At 46.2% G+C, this 7,915-nt stretch overlaps 1 protein-coding gene across 5 annotated transcripts in view; it reads left to right on the forward strand.

Annotated features, from left to right (window-relative positions):
- The first annotated feature begins 2,766 nt into the window (after positions 1–2,766).
- Positions 2,767–7,915, forward strand: part of Otud7a (OTU deubiquitinase 7A) — a 289,376-nt gene continuing 284,227 nt past the window's right edge. For 3 of the 5 annotated variants that reach the window (XR_004123087.1, XM_031386860.1, XM_031386864.1), the window contains exon 1: positions 2,767–2,920. The gene's annotated coding sequence lies outside the window, so the exon portion shown is untranslated. The other 2 variants (XM_031386862.1, XM_031386863.1) reach the window with 2 other exon arrangements.

A 7,915-nucleotide genomic window follows, 5' to 3' on the forward strand; every position in this document is an offset into this window, starting at 1 on the left:
ACTTTAACTTTAGGTATAATATTCTAGTTATTCATTATATATATAAATGATATATTAGATATAGAATACAAAATAAAGTAAAACCTGATACTGATCAAGGCACACAGTTTCAGTATGATCCAGGGATCTATTCCTTAAAGGCTCTGTCAACTGTTTCTCTCTCCTGAAGGTTTCCTTTCTGCCTATTCAGTTGCATCTAGGAATGAGCTTCCCTTGCTCTGTGGGCTATAAGACAACATTTGGCCTCTTCAAAAGTAAAATGTAACGCTTGGTCAGTTTATTCATTACTTTTCTCTTGCTGTGGCAAAGTACCATGACCTAAAGCAACTTTAAGGAAGAGTTTTCTTTAGCATATGGCTCCTGAGGGATAGAATCCATGACTGTGAGGAAGGCATGGCAACGGGCTAGGCTGGACATGGACGCAGAGGCAGAAAGCTGGCTGGTCACATTTTCATCTATATGCAAAAGAGAGGGAAGGAGAGAGGATAAAGGAAATGAGAATGAAGGAGAAAACAGAAGAGCAAGTAGGTTATGACTATAAATCCTCAAAGGTGCCACACTTCCTCAGTAAGGCACCCCTATCTCCTAAATGTTCCCTAACATCCCTAAGCAGCACCACAAACTGGTGGCCAAGTGTTCAACTTCATCAACCTATACAGGGAATTTCTCAATCAAACTACCCGAGCAATGAAAGGACAACTTTGAAATCAAGTTACCAGAATTAAATAGCACACATATGTTAAGAATTCTATGAGGCTGATGTTTGATCTGTGGTTAAAGTGAAGTTCCTAAACTTAAATAGCACATGCATGTTAAGGATTCTATAAGGCTCATGTCTTATCTGTGGTTGAAGTGAAGTTCCCAGAATTAAATAGCACATGTATGCTAAGAATTCTACAAGGCTGATGTCTGATCTGTGGTTGGGGAGAGCTAACACATTGCAGGGTGGGAACTAAATTTATCTTGAACTATTAGCATCCTAAATAGCCATTTATTCTGTACAATCGACCTAAATTTTATGTGGTCATTGAGCAGGTCCTTTTATGTTGACAAGTATGGGCAAATCCAGTACAATATAAAAAGTCTATCCTCCAGAGAGGAGCCTGAGTTGGAACCTTGGACAGTACAACTTGACTGTACAGACCTGGGCACTGCCAGTGCTCTTTCCTGATGGACATCCATCCTCTCCCCCATTCTTCCTCTTCTCAATAAGTGTGCAGTTTATGTCTTCAGAACCCCACAACTCCAATTCCAAATGGCCTTCCTTTAACACTGTCACCAGGATTGACAAAACAGGCAAAGGGTGTCATCAGTTTGAGTCATCAGTAGCATGAGAAATTTTCTGAGCATTCACTAATGGAGATCCAAGAGATATAACAGCCTTAGGAACAGAATAGGAAAGAGGATTTTGCCTTATTCAGCTTTAGTCCACTACTCAACACAAAGCAGTTCAAATACTGATCTTGATAAATTATGGAGAAAAGTGTCTCAGGGAAGTTGAGAAAGGTATGTATAAAGCATAGCTTAGCAATCTGGAACTTCAGTTTTACACACCTCGAATGATGCACTAGCAACCTGTTAGCAACCTTGAACATCCATTTGCACCAAATTGTTTCTGCACCTCGTTCTAAACAGTGGAATAGATTTTTCCTTACTGTGAAGACCATTAGACATCGATAGTTTCTATTCAGTCATATTCCAGCTATACAAGAATGGAGTCCTAATCCAGCTTGAACTAGTCTTGTGTGTATATGCAATAAGGAAAGATGTGCTCTGAGTGAACTTTTAGGAAGAACACACCATTTAACCATCCTATGACTATGCATAGTTGGGTGTGCGTGTGCATATGATTAAAATAAAACACATTATAGGAAAGGGCGTGCATAGTGACAAATGGCTTACATAATCTGCTCTGTCAATCAAAATAGAGAGCCTCTGACGCTACATCCTTTAGCAACCAAATGTCTCCTTTTCTGGAAGACCATAGAATGAATCCTCCAAATAATAAGGGCCTCTGAGTGTGCTCACTGATGTGGCTGGCCCGCTGTCGGTTTTGTATATCTCTGATCTGTACTATGACCTTGTTTTGTTGTTAGCTTGCTATACCTATGCACTGTTATTTCAATTTCTTTGAACAAGAGAGCAAGAATGTGGAAACGCCCAACTTCGAACTTAACAGGCAAAAGCTACACCAAGAGGGTTAAATGAGAGGGCAGAAAGCAGCGGCATCCACTTGATATCAGGATGGAGGAAAAGTCTTAAACAGTCATGGAGGAAACGTCTTCAACAGTCATGTAAACATTACTAAAGGGAAAAGAAGGGAAGGTCAGAGGGGCGTGGAAACAGCGAAAGTTTAGGGTGTTTAGGAAAAGAGAGCCAGCCTAGAGGAAGAAACCAAAGGTGAATGCAGACCATTGCAGAAAGGATGAGCAGGGTGGAGGTGAGGGTGGGTTTCCTCGAGTCCAGGGACGACCTCAAAAGGCTACACCCTGAGGGGGCAAACACTGGAGTGGGTGCGCTGGGGACACAGCGGGTCCTAGCGCGTCCTCGCAGAGCTCTGCGTGACCGAGGCCAACAGTGGCCACGAGCACGCGCGCTCCCCACCCGCCCCACTTCGGCGGGGGCGGGGCACGGTGGAGGTGGTGACGTCAAGGCAGGGCGCGCGCCTCGGGGCCGCGGACTGAGCCGGGAGGCGGGCGCTGCGCGCGACCGCGGGCGGAGCGGAGGAGCGCGGGGGGCGGAGCGCGGCGCAGCCAGGAAGGCGGGGGAGGAGAGGCCCGGGCGCCGCGCGGCAGCTGGGGAGGGGGCCGCGGCTGGGCGCATGCAGAACAGCTGATCTGGTTTTCCCGAAGCTACGGAAGATGGAAGTCGGCTAGCGGCGATTGCGGCGCTGCGGGCGGACCGGCGGGCGGCGCGGCAGGTAAGCGGCGCTGGCCACGGTGCTGCCGGCGGGCGGCGGGCCGGCCGGGCTCAGCGGGCAGGTGCGATGGGGCGCGCGGCGCGGGGTCGCCCTGCGCTTGGCCGGGAGGCGAGTGGGCGCGGGCAGGGGCCACAGGACGCTGGGGGCGCAGGGCTCACTGCGCGTCTGCATTGCGGGAACTGGTCGGGATCTCGTGGGCACCACGGCCACCGGCTCCGGCTTCAGCCGGGTGAGGGTAGGGCGCGGCGCTCCCGCAGGCTCCCGAGGCTGGCTGCCTCCTGGCCCTTTTCGCGGTTCCGCACTGGAACGTGATGGCAAGCGCGCGGGGACTGGGCCCTCGGTCCGTGGGGGCGCGTTGGGGGTTCGAAGGGCAGGGTCGGCTCAGAGCGGCGCCTGAGGCGGCTTGCACGGGGGCTATGACTACGTGGGTCACCGTGGCCCCCGCGTACTTCTCTGGGTCTGACTGGCCAGCTGCGAAAAGGTTGATGCAATTTGGCTCTGAACCCAGAGGCCTTCCCTAGTATCTCCTCACTGGAGGGGGAAAATTGTATCTGCTGTGCTTTAAGTGCTCCTTTAAATTTGGGAGATGTCAGTGATGTCATCATTAACTAAAACTTTCCTTCATTGGACATAACCGCTCAAGTGTACCCTCCTCCCGACCGGTACAGCTACTGCAGCTCTTTGAGAATCTTAGCCATCGAATTTGCTTCTCTGCGCTCAAAACTCTAAAACCTCATATAAGTGCAGTTTTTATTCTGTTGGCTTGAAGATTAGTACATTTGAGAGTGTGGCTGAAAGAAAATGTGTCCCTACAGGTCTGGAATCAGCTGATCTATAGCACACAGATCCATCACGTATGGCAGTACATGCTTGTACCTTGCCTTATCTCTGTTAATGAAAATGACCTGTACGGGAAACACTTCTTTTTAAAAAATGATCTATTTAGTGTTGTGTCCAGGCAAAGGTAGACAATGGGGTCTAAGTCTTTGCAGGCCTTAATTGCTTCAGGTAAATTTGCTGGGCTCCTCCATCACCAACATCCCCTTCTAGGGTGTGCCTGGGAGAGATGCTGGTTTCTCTAGGGCTCTTTTACCACTTGTGTGTCCCACCGGACCCCAAGACCTATCCAAAGCGTTCAAAGAATGTGAGGGCTTGGGATCTACACAGCACACCAAGTTCTGGAAGAAAATTCCTCAATAAATGCCAGCAGCATGCCATCATTTGATTATATGAGTATGCCATTAGGATCTGCTCTTATGGGAACAGCCGAAAGCTAGCTCCCAAGACAGTCTGAACATCTACTTAGGCCTGTTGTATCAAAAGGAGATCTAATAAGAGACCAAAGTATTGATGTTTTTGTATTTAATAATTAATGGCACCTCCTAATTGGTTAAAATAAGGATGCCTTAAATTATTAGTGTGATCATATTGGGTTTGCAAGGAACTTAGTGCCATATGCCACAGGAAGGTTTGAATCTGGAACCCTGGAAATAGTGGTTCCTGTAGACTTTTGCTGTTCAAGGTGATGGTGAATGCAAATATACTTCATGGAGTCTGGCTACATACTAATCTCAACTATGCCTAGATTCTAGGTAGCAGATGTACCTTTGGGAAGTGAATTCTGAGGCCCCCCCACCACTGCTGGAAAAGAGAGGGAACAGCTACCAGTGAGTGAGCAGTGTGTCCATCTTAGTCTCTGACCTCTTGATAATGTCAGACTTATTCACTGTGGCATGCTGAGTGAATAACTCTTGTAGTGAAATTGGCCACACGTACTGCTTTTCTCTGGTGTTTCTCTTACACAGGTTGCCTTGTGAGCTTGTATCAGGTGCCAAGATTCTTCTGTGTTTAAAGTGCCTTCAGTGGTGAGTGGCTTTAGTGTTGTGGGCTGAGGAAATTGAGTCTCTGAAACTATGGTGGCCTTTGTATCCACTGTCTCCACCTCTAGATCTGTGAGAATTTATTTGTTGTAATACTTATGAATAGGTAACAGCAACTATTTCCTAGAAACATAGTTCCTGTAACATTTTGAAAACACGTTTGAAATGCATTTAGTTGAGTATTATGCTCTTCATCTCTAAGAAGCCCAAATTGCCTCATCTTGTCATTTTGTCTGTCCCTCTGGATTTTAAGGTCATTCATCCATGATTTAGGCCCATAGAATAAAGGCTGAGTCAGCTCCTGCCATGCCAGCAGGGGGCGTGCTGGATGTGCCTTGGCTGTGCCTCTACCAGTTGTTGGGGGTGAATTACCAAGTGTGTATGTTGGATGGGTGGTTCCTGTGTTTGTGCATGTATGTATATCTCATGCATACTCTCCTAATTTTCCCCTCCCCGACCGTGTGCCCAAGGAATGGAAAGTAGAGAGGATATGCACTTGAGTGGCCAGAGGTGGGGGCCACCAGTGTGAGCTTTCTGAATTGCCCCTGTCTTTAAAGAATAGCCGTGGTCCCTAGCACACCTTGAGGCTGAGGATTCATTGATTTCAGGAATGCTGTTTTGGAGACAAGAGTTGTCCTCAGCGACATGCAGTCCTGTGTGCTGGTGACAGCACAAATGTCTGCTAGAGCCACCCTCGGAAACTTCCTACTCATAACCGATGCCCCTAGTGTTCATTTCCAACTGGCCAAACCCAGGCTGTCTGTGTTGTGGTATTTCCCAGGTGGACCTACTTGCCCTCCTTGGCAGAGTTATTAGCCTTGAGGTCTTTCTGTTGGAGAAAAGCAAATGTTTAATCAATGTTTAGCTTTATCCCCTAGAAAATGAGAACAAGAGAAAGTAAACAACTACTTTCTTATCTTAATGTGGTTGATATGTCCATACTGTGTGCCTCCAGTTATTCAGTCATGTGTTCCCTGAGAGGCTGTGCCTCATGGGCTGTGTGCTCAGATGGCTATGATCTGCCTGAGGCTTACCTGAGGCTTAGCTTAGGGAGCGCCTGTGAGCATGCCTCATGACTTCCCTAACTATTGTGGTGTTCAGCTGTGCTGCTGAACCCCAAAGGCTCCTGCTGGGTCCCATCTACCAAAGTAATTTCTCATGGCTGGAAAGGAAAGTTTAGTGGACACCACATTAGAGAATTCTCCAGGTACCCTGACTCTAAGCATACTTACTCCTCCTTTGAAATTGCCTGGAAGACCAAATTACTGGTTGCCAGGGGGCAAATGATAATGCCATAGTTTTCAGCTTTCTGCTGGGCCAGGCCTTTTACACCAAGTACTGCAGATGGGCATGAATAAAGTACCACTAGACATTAAAAACAAAGGTTTGCAAATTACTTGCAAAGCTACTGCTTTATATAGGCGAGGGTGACCAGAGAAAGTTCTGCTCAAATAGAATCCAGAAACCTACTGGCACTTAAATGGAAAGAAAATATTCATGTCTCTTTTTATAGATAATTTGAAAATATTTTGAACACAGAAAAGAGTATCTGCCCATTGATCAACTGCTCTGTCCCAGGAAGTTTGTGTGTAAGACTATGAATAGAATGGTCTTACTGCACACATGACAGAACAATGCCAGGAGAAGCCACCTTTGTTACAATTTAAGGTAGGTAAGGTAGCGTAAGGTATGGTTTTTACCATTTATAGTAACAGAAAGGTGAATTTATAAATGTCTTAAAATATGAGGGTTGGGGCCTAGCCTTATCGTATCTTGTCATGTCATGTTTCATTGATATCCCTAGGAGGCCTGCTTTTTTTCTGAAGGGAAACAGGAGCACTGGATCTGAGAGAGAGAGAAGGGGGGGCACACGGAGAAGTGGAAAGAGGGCAGGCTGAGGTTGGAATGTATTACATGAGAGAATAAAAAAATATCTAGGGAAGGGCGGGATGCGACTTGTCACCATGGCTATGTAGTGAAGGTGTGTTTCACTGGCTGGCTGTACCTAGTATACCTGAACTAAAGCAGAATTATGGAGACAAGGATGAGGACCATATGCACCATACAGCAGCTCTTAGCCAGCCACTCTGGGCAAGGCACAACTTGATCATGCCCCAAGTTCTTCATGACAAAGGAAAACACTTTGCTTCCCACATCCCCAAATCCTTATCTGGTAAAACTGGGAACTCCACACAATGCCAGTGCTTGCTGCTCTGACCCTTTGCTGTAACCATTCCATTCTCTGAGAATAAAACAACACATGGAAGCTAACACAGCTCTTGCAAGTTAAACTACACAGACCCTCTTTGTAGGTTCAGAGGATTGAGTTTTTCTTCCCAGGAAACTATTTTCTACTTGAGCATAGTTTTTCTGTTCTGAGTTTGCCTTACCAGTGCTATGGAAGTGTGATAGCTGGATGGCTTTTTGTGGCTGAGATGCCATGTTTGATCTATGAAACATAAAATTAGACCTTTTCCGTTCATTTCCTCATCTGTTCTGTTTCGTTCATTTTATTAGCTTACTGAACTTGCATGTAGTCCTAGGAGAGCCACCTATACCCATGGTCAGGTTGGCTGAAGTTCCTCTTTTACTGAACTAGTTTGAAAGGCACACTTGGAAGGAGGCTGCCTGACACAGGCACAGATATCTGTCCCACAGATATCACTAGCTCTATCAGGATGAGCCTTTTTTCACTGTCCCCTGATGTAACATGCTACCCTTGAAGGTTTGTTCAACTTAGTACCTGTATCAGGCATGTTAGAGCAGAGGCTGCACAAGGCATGCTGTGAGACCTTCTTCCCCACACTCTACTATGTCCACTCTGGAATCTGATAAGATATCTTTGGATTCAGATGGTCAAAATGCCTTCCATGTTTGCAGCTCATTTTTTCTCAATTTCTTCAATGATGATTTGAGACTTGAAACTAGTATATTATTTATCTGTTCATTTTCTATTGCTATAATAAAATATCTAAAGCTGGATAATAACAAAGGAGGCTTATGGGTTTAGGGAATGCAAGCTTTAGATCAAGTGTCCTCTAGTGAAGACACCCTTGGTTGTAGGACAGAAGGTCACAAGAGCATGGGCTAATCTCACTTTATAACAACCTGTTCT

Source organism: Mastomys coucha, unplaced genomic scaffold, assembly GCF_008632895.1.
Source record: "Mastomys coucha isolate ucsf_1 unplaced genomic scaffold, UCSF_Mcou_1 pScaffold21, whole genome shotgun sequence".
In the NCBI taxonomy this organism is placed as follows: Eukaryota; Metazoa; Chordata; class Mammalia; order Rodentia; family Muridae; genus Mastomys; species Mastomys coucha.